Source organism: Pinus tabuliformis, chromosome Q (genome assembly GCF_031772625.1).
Source record: "Pinus tabuliformis cultivar Carrire ecotype Pingquan chromosome Q, CPIR1, whole genome shotgun sequence".
In the NCBI taxonomy this organism is placed as follows: Eukaryota; Viridiplantae; Streptophyta; class Pinopsida; order Pinales; family Pinaceae; genus Pinus; species Pinus tabuliformis.
In genome coordinates this window covers 523,190,861-523,217,584 of record NC_142296.1, presented here as the reverse complement: position 1 = coordinate 523,217,584, position 26,724 = coordinate 523,190,861, and the positions used below count along the sequence as shown (strand labels likewise).

The 26,724-nt window shown below is 36.5% G+C and overlaps 1 pseudogene; it reads left to right on the top strand.

Annotated features, from left to right (window-relative positions):
• Window positions 1-965: 965 nt before the first annotated feature.
• On the top strand, window positions 966-3,939 carry LOC149220502 (replication protein A 70 kDa DNA-binding subunit A-like; annotated as a pseudogene).
• Window positions 3,940-26,724: the final 22,785 nt, after the last annotated feature.

The following is a 26,724-nucleotide window of genomic DNA, read 5'->3' as shown; positions in this document are numbered from 1 at the left end:
TGATAATCAGCACAAAACATATCATAAGTTTATTTGTCAGGAGCAGCTCGGAAAGAGATTTCCAATGGTATATTACAATCCAAAAACCAGCTCCCGAATCAAAAGATATGACCGAATGAGTGATTGGCTCAAAGATCTCCCGCGCAATAGTTCAAATATTGAATGATCCAGAAAAAGCTAGGAAATGTCAGTGGCTGGTCTTCTGGTTAGATTGTGATGGAGAAGGAGAGAATATAGCATTTGAAGGCCTATTATCATGCTGCTAATCTTCATCAACATGGCGAGCTCGTTTCTCTGCTTTGATTGAAAGAGGTATCCTGTGCAGAGGGCACAGTACATTGTTGACGGGGATATTGCTGGTGAAAATTTTACAGCTGCTGGTCTCATGGTTCTAGAAAGGAATTACTTGAAGATTTATAGATGTTCATTCAGTATTTGATGTCATCCTTACTTACATCTTTTCCAAGCTTGACAATTCATCAACTTGTGTCTCTCTGCCTACCTAAAATGCTTCAGCAACACAGTTTTTATTTGAGCAACATGATCTAGAGTGAAAGGCTTTCATAGGGCCTTGTTAACGCTGAATAATGAAATGCCTTAAGGGGTTTTACAGTGAAATTTTACTTAAAGACATATGCAATGACTCAAAACATAGTGAGATGGTTGCAGAGGAGCAAGTTTGTTGTATCTGTGGGTGTGAGGACAATGAAGATCACGAGGCAATGATTCATCCTTGCACCTCCAACGGAGGCTCAATTGTTGCACATCCTGGTTGTGTTGATGCTTCTCGAGCAATTTCTAGGTTTTGTAGGTTGCAAGAAAAAGGAGTAAAGCTTCATTTACTATTCATCACAGACCTATGATTGGTTAAGCGCAAGCTAGTTGTTAGGGTTTTCTACCTACATTGGATGTCTGTGGGTTGTATGTGAGAAAGGCAATCCCAAAACGTTGTGCTGCCATATTAATTTCTGCTGCTTCAACAATTGGAAACGCTGAAGATTATCATAGTTTTGAACATGGAAATTGTGATACCTAAGTGTGACATCGTTAGTGAACCAAAACAACTCATAGATGCAAATGCAAGTGCTCAGCAGCAGAAGAGGGCTACAATTGCAATGCAATCTGCTCCTCAGGCTCAACCTCCACCACAAGCCCAAGCAGTGCAGTCTTATGGAAGTTCTCTCAACACAGGTCCTAGATCACCACAGGCCCAACCAAGGTAGTCGTATGGAATTTATTTCAATCCAGGACCAAGAATGGTGCCAAATATAAATGTGGAGGCTCAACCAGTAAATGGAGTGTATCAAAGGAATGAGCCCAGTGCTGCAGTACCCGTGCCCTCACATATGTCTGGAGCTGGAACTGGCTCATATACAAGGCCTGCACCGCCACTTCATCAAATGCAAATCCCAGCAGTTAGGGGAGTAGGTGGATCAATTTAGAGGAATGAATGATGCCTCCAATCCATATGGTCATCCAACTGTTGCCCCTTCCTATCAACCACCTCCCATGTATTCTAGCAGAGGATCGATTTCTAGAAATGAGGCTCCTGCAAGAATTATTCCTATTGCAGTATTGAATCCTTATCAGGGCCAATGGACAATAAAGGCTAGAGTCACTTCTAAAGGAGAACTTTGTTGCTATAATAATGCAAAAGGAGATGGAAAAGTATTTAGTTTTGATCTACTAGACTATGATGGTGGGGAAATATGAATAACATGTTTTAATGTTGTTGCTGATCACTTTTATAATCAGATAGAAAGTGGGAAAGTTTATATAATCTCAATGGGAAGTTTAAAACCCACAAAAAAAATATTCAATCATCTAAAGAATGATTGGGAAATTTTCTTGGAGTCTACGTCAACAATAGAACCATGTTTGGAGGATGACAACTCAATACCAAAGCAGCATTTCAATTTTATACCAATAAGTGAAGTTGAGAACATGGAGAACAATTCTATGGCAGATGTCATTGGTGTTGTAATCTTAATCAATCCATCGAGTATAATAATGAGAAAAAATGGCACGGAGACTCAGAAAAGGTCTCTTCAAATGAAGGACATGTCAGGTCACAATGTGGAGTTCACTATGTGCGGTGCCTTCTGCAATAAGGAGGGTCAGCAGATTCAAGAGCTATGTGATTCTAGATCCTTCTCCATCCTGGCTGTGAAAGCTGGATGGATTAGTGATTTTAGTGGGAAATCTGTGGGTACAATTTCCACAACCCAACTTGTTATAAACCCAAACCTTCCAGAGGCTCGTCGATTGAGAGACTGGTTTGAGAGAGAGGGGAAGAGAACTGCTTCTCAGTCTATTACTAGAGAATTGACATCCGGGGAAGAGTGGACATGTGTAAGATGGTTTCTCAAATTAAGGATGAAGGACTTGGTAGATCTGAGAAGCGTAACTAGATTTCAGTAAAAGCGACCGTATCTTTTATAAAGACAGACAACTTTTGCTATACAACTTGCCCTTTATTCATTGGAGAAAGGCAGTGCCACAAGAAAGTTAGCAAATATGAGGATGGAACCTGGTATTGTGAAAGATGTGATCGAAATGTTCCTGAGTGTGGCACTGCGCTCCTGGGTTTGGCGTTGTGCTTCTGGAAGTGTGGCCCTACGCACAATGCTCATACTTGGGTAATAAATAGAAACAACAATCGCATCATCTCTCGAGAAGGGCACAACTTCCTTGAGCAACTCTTCCTTGATTGCATCTCATGATTACCAATCTACCAATTTATTGGCAATGGTATAAGACAAGGCAATATTCTGTGGGTTTAAGTGTAAGGGGAGGCCATGCTATTAGTCATATAGATGGTCTATGGGAGGCTGTGAAGGAAAAAGGGATTCTTACATCTCAATTTGTTGTGCATACTGGTTCTCAAAACATTGCCGTGAAGCGCAATCCTGATAAACCATCTCTCCTGATAAGTCAGAGAGCACTTGCCAGTACTCTTATCTCTGAATTGAGGAACCGCTATCCAAAGGATCAGTTAGAGCTTTTAGAGGCCTACCCAAGTGAAAAAAGCTTCTATATCTTTGACAGATTCACTTTGAGAAGCATTGTGTTTGAGCAGATTTCGATGCCCATACTATGACATTTGGCAGAAGAAATGAAGAGCCTATCCAATACAATTTGCTTGTTGGAGTTGATGGAGTCAGATCCATGGTTCGACAGGAATTCATCAAGCAACATGATTTCAACTATCAACAAATCAACATGCCTTACACATTCAAAGTTATTCATGTGTCAAAGCCTCCAGTTTTGACTCCAAATGCAGTACATACCTTCAGACGGTCAAAAAATGAAGTGGAGGGACAACATAGTTGGTTCAATTTTCTTAATTTATTGGGTCACGCTAAGGGTTCATCTATTAGATATGGTTGTTTCCTGCACCAGGTGATGAGATGTCTGTATTGATTGAGTGGACACCATCTTCAAACTCCAGATGATTTGTTAAAAATAACTTCTCCAACAGAGCTTAAAGAATTCATTGAGAAGTACATGCCACCCTTGAAAGTTTCTTTGGAGGCAGTAGAAGCTTTCATTAAGCAGCGGCCAACAACTTCCATGAAGGAAACAATTGAATAGATGAGGAGGAACAAATTTTAGCCAGTAAAATTTCTCTAGCAATAGAAAAAAAAAATGAATTGGAACCAATGAAAATCGTTGGAGGAAAATGATTTATTAAAACAAAGAGGAGCATTAGATTCATATGTTTCTATGTGTCAGAGACAGGCTCTGTCTCCTGCTGATCCATTTCCTGTGAGGAATGAGTTGTTATCTGATATTGATTATCATGGGATAGATCCAGGGCTTGAATATTTACACCATGAGGGAGCAGGAGAACGTGTTTTAGACCAGAATTATGTCAATTATGTGCTAAGAGAAGCTGACCACGCTGATGCTGCCCTTCCTAGAGCTGACTTCACATGACCTCCTGGTGTTCATGTTTTCTAGGAATAGATGACAAGTGTTTTAGCCATGAGATCAACAACATCGAGTTTTTAAAGGAGAGCTGGCAGTATTTGAAACACTCAATGAACAAATGGCAAAGATTTTAGGAACCCAAGGCATCTACAGAGTGCAGGTGGAGGGTGATTTAATCATCCCAAATTATCCCTGATTTCTAGCGATGTTCCAAAACAGAATTTGGCAATTCGACTTGTGGCAACAAATTAATTGTTCCTTTTTTATTTTTGAGATTTAATTAGTTATTTTGTTATAATTTAATTTAGGTAATTTGACCGCATAAAAACATATTTAGGTTTTTGTTTGTTTTTTCTATTTTAATTATTTTGATTCCTATGTTTAGGAATCAATAATTAATATGTAATATTATATATAGGATTATTTTTAAAAGATAGAGGTTCGATTTTTGCAACAGGAAGAAGCATTTGGACTGTGTAAAGTTTTATAGAATATCATAATAAAGTAGTTTTTTCCCTTTAGGCCTGGGATTCATCACAATGCTTAAATGTTCAGTATGTTTTTTCTCCTGTAATTCATTTACACATTATGTTTTTCTCCTTTGTTTCAGCATTATCTAAGTGATATGTTAGGAATTCATCCATAATGATGCTCCTTTCATGATGATTTTGTTGTTAGTTGTAATGGTAGTTTTAGCAAAATTCATTTGTTGCTAGATGCTCTGTTGAGCAACCTAGTTATTCTCTTTCATCTAAAGTTGTTGCTGCAGATCCATCCTTTGTTTGATGCCTGCAATGCAGCGGCTTTCTCCCTTATACTTCTCACATTTACAATCTTCACTTGGCTGAACATGGCACATAATTTTCCCCAATTTTGCCAGCAGAAACTGGCATCAACTCCATATCCTAATCATCCTTTCTTTTGATGTTTCAACCCAAAACATTCAAACAAAATCCCCGCACTCTATACCTAGCCTAAAATTCATATTTAATTCAGTCATCTCAATTGAGATTTATAAGGAGAGAGCCCTCTCCCGACCTGGTAGGGCTAGCTACCAGGTTAAGCTTGGTTTGTGGTTACCTCAGAGTTGCCTTTCCTCAGCCTTGAGGTTAATTCTGAGTGATAACAACACGAAAAAAAAGGAAATACATGAAAAATGTGATTGCAATCACATTTTTCCATGTATTCCTCATTTTTCATGTAGCAAGGTCCATCGAAAGTATGCAACATGGGTACTTCTTGGATGAGGAATTAAATTTTGCATCTAACGAGTACTCCCGCTCGAAATTTGAATAAAACCTTAGAGAGATAAGTTGAAAATATGAGTTGAAAAAGTAGTTTTATTATTTATTATTTTTATTTTTTACTCCAAAAATGGTGAATCATCCTCCATGGTTGACATCATCATCTTGAATCCTATTGGTTCTTATAAAGTTTATTTTGGTTGTACATTTTTCTTAGGAGGCCCATTATAGACCTCGAAATTCCCATAATAATAATAGTGTAAGGGCACAATAATAACAATAGTGGTCTTATATGGGGTACAACATAAAACAACATAGGGGATACATGGGAACAACAATAACAATAGGAGGATACACTGACAATAACAATAAGGGGAATACACTAGTATTATAAGGACCTAACAATAACTCTCCATCAATCCATGTGACTAGGGACTAAGGTTAAATTTCTAATCCCCAAATTTTCAAAATTGTTAAAACCAGGTGATCAATCCCCAAAATTATTCAAGGAAAAGTAGGCTTATAGAGGGATTTTCTCATCCTTTTGTGAGGGTTGAAAAGGGAATTGAAAAGGAAATTGTTTATATAAAGAAACATGAGATTGAGAACTTCTTCACTAACCATGAAGATGTCCAAAATTATCCTTCTTGTGATTGCCTATCAAGCGTTTCTTTGAGGATTCAAAGAGGCCATTGTTCAAATCATAACCCCATTTTAAGCCTTCATACATTTTCATCCCAACCGGTTCAAGATTTCTTTATTGAACTCTATAACACTTTTCCTTAGATGTTCCAAGAAGGCCCCTTCCCTTGAGCATGCACCTTGCAATCAAGGTTTTGACTCTTACATCTAAATATGTACCTTCAAAAAACCTTATAATCTTCATATTATACTTGGGGCTTCTCTTGCCTTAACAATAAAGGACTAGGTTCCTGATTAATGCTCACTAAGAGCTTTCCATAACCAACCAACCATCATAGCCCTCCAATAGACTAAGGAGGCTAACCTTCCTTGTATACATATTCATAAATTATTATATAAGAAAGACCTAAAACAATCAAGAACATTAGCAATAACCAACACTAAAGTCTAATAGTCTTATTCTCCTAAAAACACATCGTTAGGGCACATGAAGATCCAAAAGTAGGCATATGAATGTTATACATCCATTGCATCCATATTTACCCTTTAATATTATAAGTAAACATCCCATATACCATATTTTCCATTTAGGATACAAGAACATAAATATACACATTTCATCTATTGGACATAATCATTCAAGATTTTTGACCATGTAAATAATAAAATTGTAAATATTCAAGAAGAAGATGAAGATGAATTGAATCTCATATAATGAATCAATAATTAATAAGAGTTGTTTAAGTTTGATTAATATCTAATGGAAAATAAATCACTTGGGATTTACCTCTGACATGGTATCAAAACTAGTCGAACTCTTTTCCCACTCAAAAACATCCCTAGTCTCTAGCCTATCAAGTTTTCCATTCTAGTATGTTAGCTTTGTCCATGAGGTAGATCCATTGTGAAATATAGTTCTAATTTTGTAAATACATTTCATTTCTTCTTATGCCAATTACTCTATAGTTTCTGCATTGTCCTTCATTTTTACAATTTTTAGTAGGTGACATTTAAAACCCCAGGCTCACTCTCATGTGTATCCATCTACTGGTTTGATTTGGTAGTTGTCTCAAGGGTTCAATTCGTTAATCTACACATTCAAACCATGGTCGTTACTCCATCCCTCGTAATGTTTTTTTCCTCATTCACATCCTACCTCACTCATGTAGAGAAAACTTTTATCCCTTCTCATGAATATGTAGTCAAACCTAAAAATGAATCCCTCGTTAAAATCATGCCCCCAAATGATGGTAATGGATGAAAAATTCAATTCCATGATAGTTTTCATGCGTTTATTGTATATGAGGTTGAGGATATGAGATCAAGTCTCTCTATTTTTTTAAATTTAGAAACCCATTGGGAATCTATTCCCCTGGAAAGGAATTTCTCATCATTTTTGGTGATAAGAGTATAGGCAAGGTCGACATGGCCCGAGCCACTTTATTGCTAGCCCATTTTTTCAAGCATTGGCATAGAACAATAATGTTATTTGAAATTTTTTGGAAATGGATGTATCTAGGCATTGTATAAGGCGTTTTTCTATTTGTATTGTCAAGCATGGAATTTTAAATTTTTTTATGTAAATTTTATTGCATGGATTTCATATTTCCATTAGATTGCAAAGCTTAGGAGAAGATTGTTGCTAGACCATATTTTCATTTGCAATACAGTTTCTACCATTGGATTTATAATCAATGTTGAGTACTTTGAAAAGCACATGATACACACCTATTAGAATGTTATGGCCCCCCTCCATTACCTTTGCTATTATATTTTTGTCTCTTGGTACATCCACTTTCATTGCATGCCCATTGAGTATGAGAGTGTTGATAACAGTTTAAATATACTTATTTTTTGTAAAGTTATATTAGATTTATTTTACCATATATTATTGTTGCATATATTTTGTTATGTTTGAATATACATTCCCTTATCTCCATTATTGGCATAGTTCTCAGTGGAAAGGACAACTATCGATAAGGTTCAAAAAGATCAAGCACACAATCATTTTTAATGACTTGTGAAAAGGTATATATAAAGGAGAAGAAGACAGTGCACCTACCAAGCCCACATTAGATAAGGAGTTATTTATTTGGGAGAACAATGATAAAAAATCTTATGTCCTGATTGTTGCTTCTAGAAGTGAAGAGGTGTGTTGCCACATTGTTTCCATTACAAATTCTTATGGTGCATTAAAGAAATTAAAGAATCTATATGACTCACACTCATAATTGCAACTTGTTCAAATGATGGTCAAACTCTTCAACCTTAAGTTAAAAGATGATGATCCCTTGGCCTTAGCTTATGAAATCAAAGCCATACTTCATGATATAAATGCCACTGGAGTGAATATAGACATTTCTTTTGGAACATTCGTTAATATTCTCTACCTTTCATACTCTCTCTCTATTGAATCCATGCAAGCTAGTGACCAACTCAAGTCCATTACTTTTGACACTCTGATGGAGAAAGTTGTAGAATAAGAGAAAATTTTTGGGAAGAGGAAGACAACAACTCATTCCCATGAAGAAGAATTCTACCTTGCTAAGAAAGGGAAGAATCAATCACACGATTCTCCTAAAGGAAGTGGTAGTAGAAGAGTACATGGAAGAAATAATTTTATAGGGGGGGGGGGGGGGGGGTGTGGTGTAAAAACCATCAAGAAGAAATATCCAATATTCACCACATTGGTTGTGGAAGAGATGGATGTGATGCATCAATATGAAAAATCCCTAGGAGAGAATCAAAGACAATAGAAACCAGAAAGAAGATAAATATAAAACACTAGATCCAACTAAAGGTAAATCACCTAAATCTATTGATTATATTGTTTCCCATTGAAATATTGTAGTAAATGAATATTTATTTCACACTTAATTTTCTTCTTTGAGAAAGGCACGTGTAACATCCCTAGTGAAAATTTCATGTAATAAAAATTAATAAAGGCAAAATAAGACCAAAGTTAAGGGACACTTATTCCAAGTTGAATATTGGGTAAATATATTCTAGTGGGCATCACTATATGTGTTTTTTGGCTAAGGAAATTGGCAAAGGCTAAGGAAAAGGCATTAAAAGGAAAAAAGGCATTTTTGGCACATTTATTGATGAAAATAAAGGAAATTAGGAGAAAATTAAGGTGAAAGGTCACAAGTTGAATGTGAGGAGGAAAATGAAGGAAAATAATGGAAAATGAAGAAAATAGAGGTCTCATTAATAAAAAGGCTTATGAGAATCAGTTGGTAACCTTTTTTCAGTTCAAGTTTTGGAGCTCTCTCATTATTCTCTCTCTCTTTGGCACTCTTGGTCACTTAGACTTTTCTTGGAGCACTCTAGTTTTGGATCAAGGAAGGAAAAGAAAGCAAGGGGAAAGGAAGGGAAGCAAGGATCAAGGAAGGAAGAGTAGGATCAAGCAGCTTCAGGTGGAATACTTGCAGGTAACATATTGCATGTGTAATTTCCTAGTTGGTTTTGACATGCATGGATATGCATGTTGGTGTATCGTTCTCTTGCTGTCGGTGGCATGGTTTTGTCGGGTTATGATAGTGGTTTTCAGCCTAGCCTTGCCTTTCTCTAGATTCCATGGTATGTTGGGAAGTTTATCTCAGTTTTGAGCTTTGGTTTGTCAGATGGATTTCAGAATCTAGGGTGGAGGTGGTCTCAAGGTTCATTCCCAAAGGCCTAGGAATCCCTTGACCAATTTTGGTGGGATACATGATAAATTCTGAGGCAAAAGTCTCAGTTTAGGGCCTAGTGATTTGGGTTTGGATTGCAGTAAAGCCTAAGAGACTAGTCTTGGTTTAAGGCCTAGTGATCTAGGATGGGATTACGTTAAATCCTGAGAGACAAGGTGATGGAAAATTCCTCAAGGATAGTGATGGATTTCGGATGGCATTCTAAGTTCGGTTTGGTTTTGATCGGAGCACCGGTTTTGGTGTGATCACGGTTTGGTGAGGGTGGAGGTGGTTTAACCTCTGGATTCCCTTGTTTTTTTGGATTGGTTTACCCATTAGATCCCACATTCATGCTTGGAATATGGTGCAGGGTGACTGGCTGAAAGAAAGATTTGGTTCAGACATGTCTACGGTCGGGTGGCACATGGAAGTCCCAAACCTAGTAGGATTTGCCTATGATTAATGAAAGCTAAGTTATCTTGATTTGGAACTTGTTTTTATGTGGATTTAATGGTTGTTATATCTCTGTTATTTACATGGTTTTATGTTGGTTATAAGCTTAGCTAAGTGACTGGTACATGTCATGGTTATCTCATGTATTTACTTGTAATTGTTAAATTGATGGATGCAAGACCTAATTGATGTTATAAAAGTTCAATGGTGAAGGTGGTGATCCTTATTGTCATGTTTCATAAGAGTTTTCAGTCATTCATGCCATGTCTTGTATCCTAGACCTGTAGGTTGCATTGATGCCAAGTGTTTGATGAAATGTCAATGCTGGTTTGGGATGGTCAGGCCTAGTTGTGAGTTTTGTTTTTGGTTTAGAAGTCTTTTCATCATGTATTTGATGGATTCTGAAAATTATAACAATTTATGGGCAATGGATGGAATTTCGGGCTAGAAAATTGCCTTGAATTCCATGGATGTTGGCATAGGTCTGCTGGGAAAAGTCCTTGGACATTGGCTTGCATACCTGTGAGAGCATCCAGAGATCCCTGGATGCTGGAATTCCTATAGCATGAGAGTGTCCAGAGGTCAAGAGGTATAAAATATCAGTGGGACCCAAGGGCAAGATGTCTGAGTGGCTGAGATGTCTCCTGGGGATGTTGTTGTTGATGTGGAAGGCACGGTTAAAGTGTTCCGTCAATTCCATTTCCTTAAGGTCAACAAGGAGGTTGAATCCCTACATGGTGACTTATCTTGTCGCAGGTTTACCTCGGTTGGTTAGTTACCTAGGTAGATGTGGGAAGAGCATGGTTATAGATTGGTATTAGAGTGTAGTAATTGTGCTCTCCTTGGGTGAATGTGTTTGTCATGCATTCATTTCAGTTGTACATGTGTCTGTCATCCTTGTGGTCTATGTGCTTATTTCATATGCATGGTGTTGGTTACAATCGTAGTGATGTCACCATGGGGATAAGAATGTCGTTATGTGAAGCATGTTGTCATGAGTGTATGACTTGCTACATGTTTTTCTATGTCACTTACATGTATCATTCTTGTAGTTTTGGTTACAAGTATCATCGTTCATGCTTGATTATATGTGTTCATGTGGATGTGTGGTCAATTACGCATTGCTTATGCATGTTAATGTTTGCATCTCTTCAAGTATACAATGGTGTTATGGTTTTTATTTTCATGTATGTAGTCATGGTATGTGTGTAGTTGATATGGTCGTGCATTGATGACTACACTCTAGCTAGACTAATGGTTACATGGTTATGTGCTTATGTATCATATGTCTATATGTTGTTATGATTATGTTATACATGTATCACATTGATTTGATGATCTTGTGGATGAGATATCCTCCCCGAACTATGCTAAGGTATGTTGGCTTATTTTGATTTGGTTTAGCTAACACAGTATGCCTTGTAGGAAAGAGATCAAATGGCTAGCAAGATGGTAGACTATAAATACTCTCCCTATGAATAAAATGAGTAGTGTGGTGTTGGTCTCTCTTCTGATTTTGCATATACGATGAGAAGCTTGAAGGAAGAAATAAGGAGTTGTAAGGTAGACAATGACAAAATCATGCAGGGACAAGAGAAGGAAAGGAGAGGTTAATGTAATACTACTTTAGAGTTTGTTAGAATTACAGTGACATGGATCACTTCGGATCAGCCATGAGCAGGAGGACAGAATTAATGGGGCATATGGTCATCATAGTTTGGACAGTGACAACATGATCAAATATGGCAGGTTTTTGGACACTTCGGATAGGAGAGGTGATGGACACAAGTATTATTCTAGTTCTGGTTCAAACATGCATCACGACCATCATCATTATCATCCTTACAGGAGGAGCGATAGGGGATACTTGTTGAATGAGTTTAGGAAAGAAAAGTCACCTACCTTTGATGAAAAGATGAAGAAATCACACGATGTAGAGGCATGATTTCTCTGTATGAGTAAGTTCTTCAGATTGCATGACTATTCAGAAAACATCAAAGAAAAGATAGCCACTTTCAGTCTCAAAGGTAAAGAAAATATTTGGTGGGAACATGTGAAGAATGTTAAAGGTATACATGAGTATGATTTGACTTGGCATGAGTTTGAGAGGCTCTTCAAGAAGAAGTATTTGTCGGAAATATACTTTGATGACAGAGTTAAGGAATTTTATGATTTGTGGATAGGTTCCATGACATATGATGAGCATACTAGCAGGTTGTTGGAGATGTTGAGATATGTGCCTTACCTCAAGGAGGAGAAGGCCAAGGTTCATAGATTCATTAGTGGACTGCCAGTATCATACAGAGACTGGATTGAGTTTAATGAATCTCGATCACTAGAGGAGGCCATCCAAAAGTTGAAACATTGTTATGAGTAGTCGAAGCGCAAAGTTGAGCCTAAGCATGACTTGAAAAGAAATGAGAAAGCTAAAGGAAAATGGCCACCAAAGCAAGGAAGAACTCAAGATGAAAGTGAGAAATAAAATGCATTTCCTTACAAGAGGTTCAATACAACTGAGAAAGGACATGGAGAGCAACATGCTAGAGGCGGTGGTAGAAAACCATTACAATGTTGGATGTTTGGTAAGGATCTTCGTAAGAGGGATTTTCCCCAGTATCAGAGTGGTGGTAGACCCCATATCTACAGTGACTAGGAGGCTCATACAATTGGTGATGTTGGTCATATAATTCCTCGTATTTATTCAGTTGTGGACAACATGCAGGTGGATCATCAAGAATCTATCATTGAGATGGACAGTAAGCTTTATGATCAAGTTGTTTCTATTTTGATTGATCCTGGATCGAACTATAGTTATGTAAATCTAGACCTGGTGGATAAGTGTGTTTTGAGAAAAGAAGTGCATGCAAAATCTTGTTTGGTGCAGTTGGCTACATGTACAAAGAAGAGAGTTCATCATTGGGTGAGAACTTATGCATTTGAGTTAAATGGTATGCCTATAGCAACACATTTGAATGTATTACCATTGGGTTTGTATAGTATGATTTTGGGTATGGATTGGTTGTACCTTCACAAGACCAAAGTGGATTGCTTCAACAAGGCCATTGAGTGTGTGGATGATAGTGGGGAAAAGATAACTTTGCAGGGGAAGAAGAAGCCTACATTAGTGAGCATGGTTACTGCTATGCGAGCTAAGCGTAGCTGTAGAAAAGGTTGTGTGATATTTGTAGTGCACATTTCTAGTGACAAAGGTAAGTAAGTTGGGAATGTAGATGTTTTGAGAAGATACCCAGTTCTACAACAGTTTGAGGATGTATTTCCTGAGGACATTACAGAGTTTCCACCTCACAAGAGGTAGAATTTTCTATTGAGTTGGTGCCAGGGGAAGCTCTGACATCAAAGGTGCCTTACTGAATGAGCAAACCTAAGTTGTTAGATTTGTAGTTGTAGTTAAAGGAGATACTTGACAAGGGATACATTAGGCAAAGTGTATTGCCTTGGGGTGGACCAGTGTTGTTCGTAAAGAAGAAAGATGGTACTCTCAAATTTTTTATTGACTACAGGTAGCTGAACAAGGTAATGATCAAGAACATGTACCCATTTCCAAGGATCGATGATTTGTTTGATCAGTTGAAGGGAGAAGCAGTTTTCTCTAAGATCAACTTGAGATCGAGATACCATCAGGTACACATCAAGGAAGAGGATATCTTCAAGACTGCATTCAGGACGAGTTATGGGCATTATGAGTTTGTTGTAGTTCCATTCGATTTGACTACTGCTCCAACTATATTTATGTGTTTGATTAATAGTGTGTTGCGTACTTATTTGGACAAGATTGTTATTGTATTCATTTATGACATACTAGTATATTCTAAAAATGAGGAAGAACATGCTGAGAATTTAGCAACTGTGTTGATATTTCTAAGAGAGCATCAATTGTATGCTAAGCTTAGCAAGTGAAGCTTATTTCAGACAGAGGTGTGTTACTTGGGACATGCCATTTCCAAGGAAGGCATAACATTAGATCCAAAAAAGATAAGGGCCATCATGGAGTGGGCAGCTCCTAAGAACGTGGATGAGGTGAGATTAGTCATGGGATTGGCAGGCTACTACAGGAGTTTCATCAGGAACTACTCACGCATTGCATATCCTATCACATCATTGCAGAAGAAAGGTAAGAAGTTCAAATGGAGAGAAGAATGTGTAGCTAGTTTTGAGCAGCTCAAGCAGTTTTTGACACATGCACTAGTGCTAAAGATTGCAGATATGGACAAGAAGTTCATAGTGTATATAGATGCTTGCAAGAGAGGACTTGGTGGAGTTCTCATGCAAGAAGGATAGGTAGTGTGCTATGAGTCATGGAAACTGAATGAGCACGAGAAAAATTGTCTGACACATGATCTTGAGTTAGAAACAATCATACATGCATTGGAGATGTGGAGGCACTATCTTCTTGGCAAGAGGTTTGCACTGATGAGCGACCAAAGTGGGTTGAGGTATGTGTTTGACCAGCCAAATATGAATTCCAGGAAAGCTAGATGGTTGACCACCCTCAGTGAGTTCGAATTTGAGATCAGATACATCAAAGGAAAGGAGAATCGGGTTGTAGATGCTCTTATCAGGAAGGTACAGGTAAATCATATAACAACTATGAGATCTTATGGGAGAGAGTTACAAGATAGGATCTTGTAGGTAGGACAACGGGATGACAAGTACATGGAGATCATGCATAGGTTACAACAGAGTACAGGTACATGTGCAAGTTCAGGTATAGGCATAGGTGTAGGTACATGTATTAGTGTAAGTACAGGTATAGGTGATCAGGATGCAAAATATTGTCTCATAGCAAATGGTTTGGTGAGATTTAAGGGCAGGATCTATGTACCAAATTGCAGTGAGCTCAAGAAGCTTATCCTAAGGGAGATTCACGTCAATCCATATTCGAGTCACCTAGGATATCAAAAGACATTGACGACGATGAAGAAGTTCTACTATTCTCTGAATCTGACTAAGGAAGTGGTAGAGTTTGTGGCTAGATGCTTGGATTTTCAACAGGTAAAGGGAGAATGTAAGAATCTAGGTGGTTTACTACAACCTATAGAAATTCCAGAATGGAAATGGGAGGTCATTTCCATGGATTTCATCATAGGTATTCCAAGGATAATGAGACAGAATGATTCTATTATGGTCATGCTCGATACGTAGCTCACTTCATTCTAGTGAAGACTGCATATTCATCCAGTGAGGTAGCACAAGTTTTCATGAGAGAGGTAGTGAGATTACATGGTGTTCCAAAGAAGATTGTTTCGGACATGGATGAAAAGTTCACTTCCATGTTTTGGAAGGAGCTATTTGCAGGTTTGGGTATAGAGTTGGCCTTCAGTTTATCATCCACAGACATATGGACAAACAGAGAGGGTCAAAAAGATATTGGAGGATATGCTAAGGATGTATGTGATGCACCAGTAGAGGAAATGGGAATATTATCTTCCATTGGTTGAGTTTTCATAAAAAAATGGTTATCATGAGTCATTGAGGATGAGTCCTTTCGAGGCAATGTATGGGTGGAGTTGTAATACTCCCATTAGCTAGAGTGATCCAGTGAATAGGGCACTTATTGGACCAAATATTTGGCAGACATGGAGCAAGAAATGCAGGTTATAAATAAGAATCTAAAGGCAACACAAGATAGACAGAAGAGTTATGAAGATCGGCACAGGGTGTTCAAGGAGTTTTAGGTTGGGGAGCATGTGTATTTGTGCATCAAGCCCAAGAATAGATCTTTAAGGATTAGATCATGTGCCAAGTCGGCACCATGGTATTTCGAGGCTTTTGAGATCCTTGAAAGGATTGGACCAGTGGCCTATCAACTTGCACTGCCTCCAATAGTGAAATTCCATGATTTTTTTCCATATTTCATTGCTTAAGAGGTATATAAAGGATGTTGATCATGTTATTGATTGGTCTGTATTGTAGGTGGAGCAAGAAGGAGAGTTCCAAATAGAACCTCAGTTCATATTGCAGTGGAAGCATCTCATGCTCAGGAACATAGCCATAGAGAAAGTTAAAGTGTAATGGAATCACTTTGGGCCTGAAGAAGCTACATGGGAGATGGCAGATCAAATGTGAGCCCTGTATCCTTCATTATTTTCCAGTTGAGGCAAAGCAGTTTTGGTTTGACGTTGGTATATGTTTGGCATATGTTTTTTTGATGGTTTGGTATATGTATATATGTATATATGTATATATGTATATATGTATATATGTATATATGTATATATGTATATGGATGTAAATACTACCATGAGCTAATCCATAAATCTCCAATAAGCAATATGGTTTTTATCTTGTCATGTTGTCATGATGTTTTGCTTTTGAGCAGGTCTTTCATTGTAAATATTGCAATGAGCTAAGTTATAAATCTCCATAGATAGTATGTTTTATTTTCACCCATTTGTTGAGGTCTTAATGTGGTTTAACACCGAGGACGGTGTTCCCCAAAGGGGAGAGTTCTGTAACAACCCTGGTGAAAATTTCATGTAATAAAATTCAATAAATGCAAAATAAGACCACAGTTAAGGGACACTTATTCCAAGCTGAATGTTGGGAAAATATATCCTAGTGGGAATCACTATATGTGTTTTTGTCCAAGGAAATTAGAAAAGACTAAGGCAAAGGCATTAAAAGGAAAAACTGCATTTTTGACACATTTATTTATGAAAATAAAAGAAATTAGGAGAAAATTAAGGTGAAAGGTCACAAGTTGCATGTGAGGAGGAAAATAATGGAAAATGAAGAAAATAGAGGCCTCATTAATAAAAAGGCTTATGATGATCATTTGGTAACCTTTTGTCAGTTCAAGTTTTGGAGCTCTCTCATTATTCTCTCTCCCTTTCACTCTTGGTCACTTAGAGTTTTCTTGGAGCACTCTAGCTTTGGATCAAGGAAGGAAAAGAAAGCAAGGGGAAAGGAAGGGAAGGAAGGATCAAGGAAGGAACAGAAGGATCAGGCAGCTTCAGCAGGAATACTTGTAGGTAACATATTGCATGTGTGATTTTCTAGTTGGTTTTGACATGCATGTATTTGCATGTTGGTGTATGGTTTTCTTGTTGTCGATGACATGGTTTTGCTAGGTTATGATAGTGGTTTTCATCCTAGCCTTGCCTTTTTCAAGATGTCATGGTATGGTGGGATGTTTATCTCGGTTTTGAGCTTTGGTTTTTTAGATGGATTTCGGAATCGAAGGTGGAGGTGGTCTCAAGGTTCTTTCCCAAAGGCTTAGGAATCCGTTGACTAGTTTTGGCAGGATACACGGTAAAGCCTGAGGGATAAGTCTCAATTTTAGGGCCTAGTGATCCGAGTTTGGATTGTAGTAAAGCTTGAGAGACTAGTCTCATTTTAGGGCCTAGTGATCAAAGATTGGATTGCAGTAAAGCCTGAGAGACAAGGAGACGGAAAATTCCTCAAGGATAGTGATGGATCCTGAATGGAATTCCAAGTTCGGTTCAGTTGTGATTATAGGATCGGTTTTGGTGTGATCACTATTTGGTGAGGGTGGATGTGGTTTAACATCTAGATTCCCTTGATTGTTTTTGGATTGGTTTACCCATGAGATCCCACATTCATGCTTGGAATATGGGACGAGGGTGACTGGCTGAAAGAAAGAGTTGGTTCAACCATGTCTATGGTCAGGTGGCACATGGAAGTCCCAAACCTAGTTGAATTTTCCTATGATTAATGAAAGCTAAGTTCTCTTTCTTTTGCACTTATTTATATGTGGATTTAATGGTTTTTATATCTATGTTATTTACATGGTTTTATGTTGGTTATAAGTTGGGTTAATTGACTGGTTCATGTCATGGTTATCTCATTTATTTACTTGTAATTGTTAAATTTATGGATTCAACACCTATTTGATGTTATAATATTTCAATGGAGAAGGTGGTGATCCTTCTAGTCATGTTTCATAACAGTTTTCATCCATTCATGCTTTGTCTTGTATCATAAACATGTAGGTTGCAATGATGTCAAGTATTTGATGAAATGTCAATCCCGGTTTGGGATGGTCAAGCATAGTCCTAAGGTTTATTTTTGGTTTAGAAGTCTTGTCATCATGTCTTCGATGGATTCTGAAAGTTATAACAACTTTGGGGCAGTTGTCGGATTTATGGGCTAGAAAAGTGCCTTGAATTCTATGGACGCTGGCATAGGTCTGCTAGGAAAAGTCCCTAGATGCTGGCTTGCAGGCTTGTGAGAGCATCCATAGGTCCCTAGACGTTGGCATGCTTATAGAATGAGAGTGTCCAGAGGTCAAGAGGTATAAAATATCAATGGGACTCAGGGGCAGGATGTCTGCGTGGCTGAGATGTCTCCTGGGGGTGTTGTTGTTGATGTGGAAGGTATGGTTGATGTGTTCCGTAGATTCCATTTCGTCAAGGTCACCAAGGAGGTTGAATCCATACATAGTGGCCTCCCTCATCGCATGTTTACCATGGTTGTCTAGTTACTTGGGTAAATGTGGGAAGAGGGTGGTTACACATGGATGCTTAATATAGGTTCAACATGCCACATGAGCTTTCTAGATACTTCTATAAATATTTCAATGATAATGTTGATGGAACATTGTGTTTTACATATAAATCAAGTCTTAAGCCCTTAGCTTGGAACCATCAACCTTAAACTACCTAGATTTCCTAATTATATTATACAGCTTGTACTTTATGTTCAAGAGCTGGGAAGAAATATGTTTTCCCCTATTCACATTTGCGAGCAAGGCCACTCTATTCATATATTTTATGGAAAAATAGAAATAAGGAAAGTATCTAAAACATATTTGTTAGAATTAGAGTGGAGAAGGAAAGACTACTAAATTTAAAACGAAAATATGCTCATACACAGAATTATGCATACATCTCAAATAATGATCAAGGTACATTTCCATCCACTCTTCTATGGAATTCTATATTTGGACATATTAATTATGACAACCTTCATTTATTAAAAAAGGACGGTGTCTTTGATTTTCCTTCCTAGGAAACTAAAGCAATGTGATGCCTATATCCTTGGAAAGCATAGAAAAAAACCCTTTCATGATTCCACTTCTAGAGCATATAGAAAAATTGGATTGATACATTCTTATTTGTTTGGCCCTATACATGTTCCTTCTACTAATGGCAATAAATATATGATGAATATTAATTATTACACCAAAATTTGTTGGGTGTATTTGTTGAAAAGTAATCTCAAGCTTTGGAAACTTTCATAAATTTTCATGTGTGGATTGAAAATGAAGCACAATCACATATTGGCTTTCTTCATACTAATAATGGAAGAGAATATACCTCTAATGAATTTGAAACTATATTTTCTAACATGGGGTTCAACATCAAATCAAAGTTCCATAAAATCCTCAACAAAATGGTGTAGTTGAAAGAATGAACAAGACTATATTTTGGGACGATGTTTTGGGTTGATGCAGTTCTATGAGCAGTGTGTGTCAAAAAATGTGTCCAAATTATTCTCTCAAAATCCTTATGATATGTGGTATGGTCACATTCCTTTGTTAAGGCATCTCAAGGTCTTTGATTCCACCTGTTAAACCTTAATTCCCTAGGAACAAAGAAGCAAGATTGATTCTTCAATATTCCAAGACTAATAAGATTGTTGAGCAATAGTTTGATCATTTGGATAATTCACTCATTAAAATACATATCATATATTTGATAATGACATTCAAAATATTGAATAGGGGATCCATATCTTGGATCAATCTCTAGAATTTCCTTCTGAAGCACTACCATCCCCTCATGAAGTTCTAGTAACTTCATCAAATAAAAAATATCATTTGATTGATGTGATTGAGAGTATTGAGAGGCTAAATCTTGATGCAACCCCATCACAATCGATGGAGCAACTTGTAAAATCCTAGAAAGGTCCCCAAAAATGGCCCACCAAAACACTTGAAAGTGTTCATATTGATGAGGTCTGAAAGATAGGGACCATAGATTCCACTAGAAAAGATGGAGGTGATGTAGATAATTCTAATTTAGTTGATGTAATTGATATGGATGTTTCACATGATTTTGAATTGAATTTATCTACTAAATTTAGACCAACTTCCTTTAAATAAGATGCTTCTCATTATGAATGGAAAGAAGCAATGTAGGAGTATGATACTCTCATAAATAAGGCAAAATGGAAGTTGGTGGACCCCCCTTTCGGAACCAAACCAGTTGGATGCAAGTGGGTATACAAGAATAAGTATAAATCATATGGATCACTTAAAAACCACAAATAAAGGCTCATGGAAAAAGGATTTTCACAAAAAGAAGGCATTGATTATGAAAAGAAATTTTCCCCTATAGAAAAATGGGACACCATATGGACTCTCTTTGCCTTGGCAGCTCAGAAAGGATGTGAAGGTTTCTTTCTTGAATGGATATTTGAAAGATAATTTCTTCATGGCTTAACAATTTTTTTGTTTTGAAGGGAGCACAGTATGAAAATTTAATTGAGCATCTTTTGAAAATGAATTTTAAACACTTTAATATTGATGATGCAACACTTTTTGTCAACAAGTTTGGAGAATTTGTTTTATATCTTATTATATATGTGGATAATCTATTGATAATAGGGAACAATGAAAACTATATTGCATACATAAAGAAATAGTTGAAGAAGGTCTTCGAAATAATAGATTTGGGAAATATTCACAACTACTTGGGCATTGAAGTGACTCAACATCCAAGGTATATATTCGTCTCCAAAAATAAGTACATTGGATAATTGTTGAATAGGTTTTTCATGAGTAAATGCAATGTTTCTTTACTCCAATGGAACATAATTTTAATTTTGCATCAAAAGAAGGGAATAAATTTGAGAATGCAATCAAGTACAAACAACTTGTGGAAAACATTATCTACCTCACTACTACTAGACCAGATATTTTAGTTATTGTTGGAATCTATTCCCAATCTATCTAAAAGTCTTGTGAAGGCCAATGGTATCCTATAAAAAGAGTTCTAGATTACTTGAAAGGAACTGAAGACTTTGGACTCAATATTCATGGGTGGATGACTTCATTCTGATTGGAATTCTTATTTCAACCTTGACAAAGACAAAGAAAATTTTGAGTTGACTTCATGCTATCTCATGAGTCTTAGATCAGAAGTTTCATCCTTGAGGTCATGCAAATAATAATTTCTAGAAAATTCCACAATAGAGGAAAAATATGTGGTAGTTTAAAAAGCAATAAGATTATGTGGCTTAAGAACATACTTGAAGATTTGTAGGAGAAACAAGTGAATTCTACTCCTCTTCTGGTTGAAAATACTTATATAATGAAGTTGGATAAGAATCCTAGATTTTGTGATCAAACCAAACACATCAACATAAAGTATCATTTGATTGATATCATGTAGATGCCAAGAATTCATTTAATAAAATATTCTAGAAATGAGCAAATTATAGACATCTTCACTAAAGCGCTTAGAATAGAAAAGTTTAAAATTTTCATAATGATGTTTGGGTTCACAAACACCCTGTCAGCTTAAAGGAGGGAGGTTCAACATAATCCTTTAGGATTTGTGTCCATATAAATAATAAAATTATAAATATTCTAGAAGATGAATATGAATTGACTCTCGCATAGTGAACCGATGAGTTGGATGAGTTTATAAATTTTATTAAGTTCTAAGAGAAAATCAATCATTTGGGAGGTACCTTTTTTTCATGCAAAATCTGGAAATGCTTTGACCTCTAAATATTTGATTCTTCTTTATGCTTTGTAGCCATGAGTTAAGATGGATCTATGTTGATTCTTAGTAATATTGTATATATTTATATAAATTCCATATCTTTATATATAGAGATACTCTTATGTTTATTTTTATTAGAACCATATTACATATATATATGCCACATTTTTCATTGACATATGTCTCATCATCATATGAGTCGCAAGGAATTGAACCTAGGTGAGGGATATAAATTGGATACCACCAATAGTAGGGGGTCTCCCCGGTATGAATTCCCAATAAGACCTCACACCATTTGGGATAGGAGCCCCATCTGGAACAAAGGCCCGACTACCATTTATTCTTAGAGATTTTCCTTGACTGCGATTAACACATACGAGAGTGCACATATACTTTGAGATACACAAGTAAGCCATGTGAAACACACAATTGAAATATGTATAATGTACTTTCATAGATGAGAAAAAAGAAAGTGATCCTTTAGAAGAAAAGTAATATTACGATCCTAATAAATACACACACAATCATAGAAAGAACCATTAACTAACCCGCAAAATAGTTTGCAAAGTAACCACGACCATGAAAGCAAGTAAGAATGCACATTCTTACTTTGGTGGAGCATGCAGATAAATCTAAGCATCACATCTGCATTGAGGAGGCCCAAGTCATTGTTAGGGTTAGTCATTTCCATCATCTTAAATTGAGGGAGGCCCTAGAAATTGAAAAAAGGCCCAATAATTTGAATAGAGATGATGGTTGGAATATTAGTAGAAGTTGGGTCTGTGTCTTGTTCTCCTAGTTTTTTAGGCCTCTTTTTCCTATTTATTTTGTTTGTTTGTTTATCTATGGAGGTATTGACATCCTTTTTATAGTATTTTTTGTTGATTTATTCTTCATTAGTGTTTATTTTCTTGATCCTTCATGTTTTTTTATGTATTTTATCATCATTTTCATTCTTAACTCCTTTTAGTATTTTTTATTTGTTTAATGGGCCTGAGCCCCATATTTTATTCTTGACGCCATTTTATTTATGGATTTTATATATATATATATATATATATATATATATATATATATATATATATATATATATATATATATATATATATATATATTTGTTTCTATTTTTATTTATTTAGTTTTATTTTTATGTTTATTTATTTATATATTTCTTTTGACTTGTGTATATTTTTGTTTTGTTTTATTTATTTTTCCATTAATTATTTTTAATTTAGTTTATTTTATTTCCATTAATCAATTATCAAATTATCTTGTCTCGATTAAGATCTTGACTCAACTTCTTTAAAGGTTTTTTTAATAAATTAATTTAAATATTATTTTTGAAAAACTAGCCATTTAATATAGTCGTTATCTATTAATATTTTTAATAAATTAATGAAATAATATCATTATTTAAATATTTTTTCAAAAACTAGTTGTTTAATATAGTCATTACTGAATAATATTTGTTTTTAATATATTAATAAATTAATATCATAATTTAAATATTATTGTTCAAATATAGTCATTACTTGAAATTATGTCTCTAAATTGCTCTCTATTTAAGCCTTTGCCATGGTCTGCCTCTTCATCTAGTCTTGATGATGAACCACACTTGTTGGTTCGAAACGTGTCGGCCAAAAATTTCTCTTATGTGATTTCTACTGAAAGACTTTGCTTAATTCATTATGGATCACAGAAGCTTGAATACAAAAATTACTACCCTATACAGAAGAGCCATTGCTATTAAATTTCATCACTTTGAACAGTCTCACGTAAGGCTTTCCAAGTTGAAGACAAATCTGTAAAATGATGTAGAGACTCTTCCCTTGTTCCTCCATTTGCTCAGATTAAGCACCCTCTTAATAATTCTAATGGCTGTCATATTTTTCTTAATGCTAGCATGGCATTGGTTTGTTTGGAGATTGGCAGGGTGAGAAAGGTTTTGGATTTCATTTCTCATAGTTTATTGTCTCTCCATTTGGAACTTTCAAATTAGATCCCTGATCCCCTTTGGTTAAGGATTGAGGTATGCTAAGCTCTGAAATCTACTCGTCTGGAAGAAATATGGAAATTAAAGGAGTCCAAGAAGTTTAGTAAGCTCTCGAAGAAATTCATCTCGCAGCCTAATGAGTCTAGTTGCTTTTGTGGTCCTTCTAGAAGAAGAATTAATTCTAATAAAATCTCTGCTCTCCAATCTTGGGTTGACAGTGTTTCTCACCCTCTCGCCATCTAAGGTGAAGCTAGAACTGTCTCGTATTCACCAGGTCAGATTCCCTTAGGTTCATTGTCCGTTAATTCTTCTTTGGTTTCTGTTGGTTTCAAAAATAGTGGAAGTGGTTCTATTAATAATAATATTCAATTGAATAATAATAATAATAATAATAATAATTGGTTTACTAGTAATAATAATAGTGACTGTATTTTCACCTCAGATAGGAATAATAATATTAGGAATAGCAATAATAATTTGTGTTTGGATAATAATAATTTGTATAATAAAAATATCATTGGGCTTAATAATAATATTATTATTAATGAGGTTAGTGACTCTGTTCTCAATTCTGATAATTTGTAATAATAATAGGATTGGTAATAAGAATCTAGGTTTGGATAATATTATATGTTCTAATTTTCTTTCCTCTTCTAGTAATAGGGTTGTCAATCTCTCTAACTTTTCTTTTGATCCCCCTATCTTTAGTCTTTTGGAGAAAGGTTTAAATTTTTCTCTTTCTCCTAGAAATATCCCGGTTGATGATATCATCTGTGACATTGAATATGGTATTAGAGATTTAACAGACGTCACTAAAGATATCATTCATCAAGACTGTGCAATTGTCCTTAGAAAGACAAAACCCCCCAAGAACAACATCAACAAACCTGAGTTTGATGCTCTCAAATCGTTAAACAATAATAAGAATATTGTTGTTCTCAAAGCCGACAAAGGTGGTGTTGTGGTTATTCTTGATAAAGATGATTACCATCAGAAGATGTTGGACCACCTCCATAATAGCGGGAGCTACAGGAAACTCAACAAGGATCCCCTGAAGAAGATTTCCAAAAGTGTGGCTCTTGCTATAAAGGCTAGTAGCTCGATCAGCTCATTTAGTCATAAGCTTATTGAAAGTTTCCCTCTTACCCCTAGAATCTATGGTCTGCCAAAGATTCATAAGGAAGGGGCTCCTCTGAGACCCATTGTCAACACGATAGGAGGGCCAACTTATCTTCTTGCTAAATATTTAGCCCATAAGCTTAAGCCCCTTGTTTGCCATATAGAATCCTTCGTCAAGGACTCTGCATCTTTTCTTAATGAGTTGAAGAGTTTCAACCTTGATCCAGATGACAAGCTTGTGAGCTTCGATGTGGTCTCCCTCTACACTAATATCCTTATCAACGAGACTATTGAAGTTATCAAGTGCATCACAGATCCTGATATGGCTTATTTAGTTGGTATTTGTCTTACTTCTACTTTCTTTTCATTCGATAGGGAATTCTATGAGCAAAATTGTGGTGTCGCCATGGGTTTCCCCTCTCCCCTGTGGTAGCTAATATATTCATGGAGGATTTTGAATCAAAGGCCTTAGCTTCTTCTCGTCTTGTGCCTAATATGTGGAAGAGGTTTGTGGATGACACTTGTGTCATCTGGCCCCTTGGTAAAGAAAAGTTGGAACTGTTTTTCCTCCATCTTAACAATCAATCTAGTTCTATAAAGTTCACCATGGAATTTGAATGTAATGGCAGTCTTCCCTTCCTTGTCATCCTCCTCTCAAGGAATGATGATGGCTCTTTCTCTCATCAGGTATTTCGTAAGAAAAATCATATGGGACAATATCTTCATGCTAATTCTCATCATTTCCCACCTCAAAAGCTTGGTGTTCTCAACACCTTAGTGATTATAGCTTTAAGAGTTTTTTATGAGAACCATCTCAATGAAGAGAAAGCACATCTCCTAAGTGTTTTCTTTAATAATGGGTATAGTAGACACCAATGTATTGAGGCTTTCCTCAGAGCTGAAAAAGGTCCTAGTGCTAAGAAAGATACCAAGGTTCGTTTTTCTAGTGTTCATATTCCTTTCATCTAAGGGACCACTGACAAGATTGCGAGGATCCTAAGGAAGCATAAGGTGGATGCAACCTTTAGGCCTTTAAATACCATCCAGAGCTCCCTTAGATCTGTAAAAGACCCAGTGGATCCCAAGAATATTGTTGGGCGCGAGATCCCCCAAGGCAAGTTTTGGGGCTTAAAGCCCAAGTTTTGACTAAGTCCAATTTAAAGACTCTGTGACTTGTGGGCGCAAAGCGCGAAGTTGTAATTGAGTCAGAGGGTTTTCCGCCCTTACTTTTGTAATATAATGTCAGCTTGAGAGGTCCACCCATGGTCCTTGGATCATGGGATTATATAAATAGAGTAAGGCTCTAAGTTATAAAAGAGACATCTAATGGAAGAATCTAAGATAAGATGAAGCATTGAGTCTAAGTAGAAGTTTAAAGTCGTGTCTTGGGTTGTAGAGTAGGAGAAGGCTCTGCAGCTGAGTGTGCAGAGGCATAGTAGTTCGCAGCTGAGTGTGCAGACCCCTGCAGCTGATTGCGCAGCGTGAGTTCAGTCTGTAATCGATTGAAGAAGTAATAAAGAGATTTTTTATCATTCTGTGTACCTTTTTTCCTATTTTATGCATTGAAGTATATTGGATATGAATTGCAATTTTACTAGTTTATTTGTTGCGCGAACTTATATCAATGTGTTGAGTACGCGAATGTAAGCTAAGTATCTGTTTAAATGAAGTTAACTAATAGTTATAAGAGGATAAGTAAGATCTGCGGTGGAACTTAGGGAAAGAGCGCAGATCGTTGCCTTAACAGCGCAAAATCACCTCAGCCCCTTATTAGGGTTTCGCGAAGGCGATCGTAACAGAGCGCGAAGGCCTCGCATGTCAGGGAAGTGCGCGAAGTGACCTGCACAAAACTATTCCTATTTGGACTAAATCGACCCCTTAGACATATCAAGGGTGTGGAAACTTGGTTCCAGCATCCCCCCATACTTCTTCAGGTGAGACCTTAGCCCACGCTC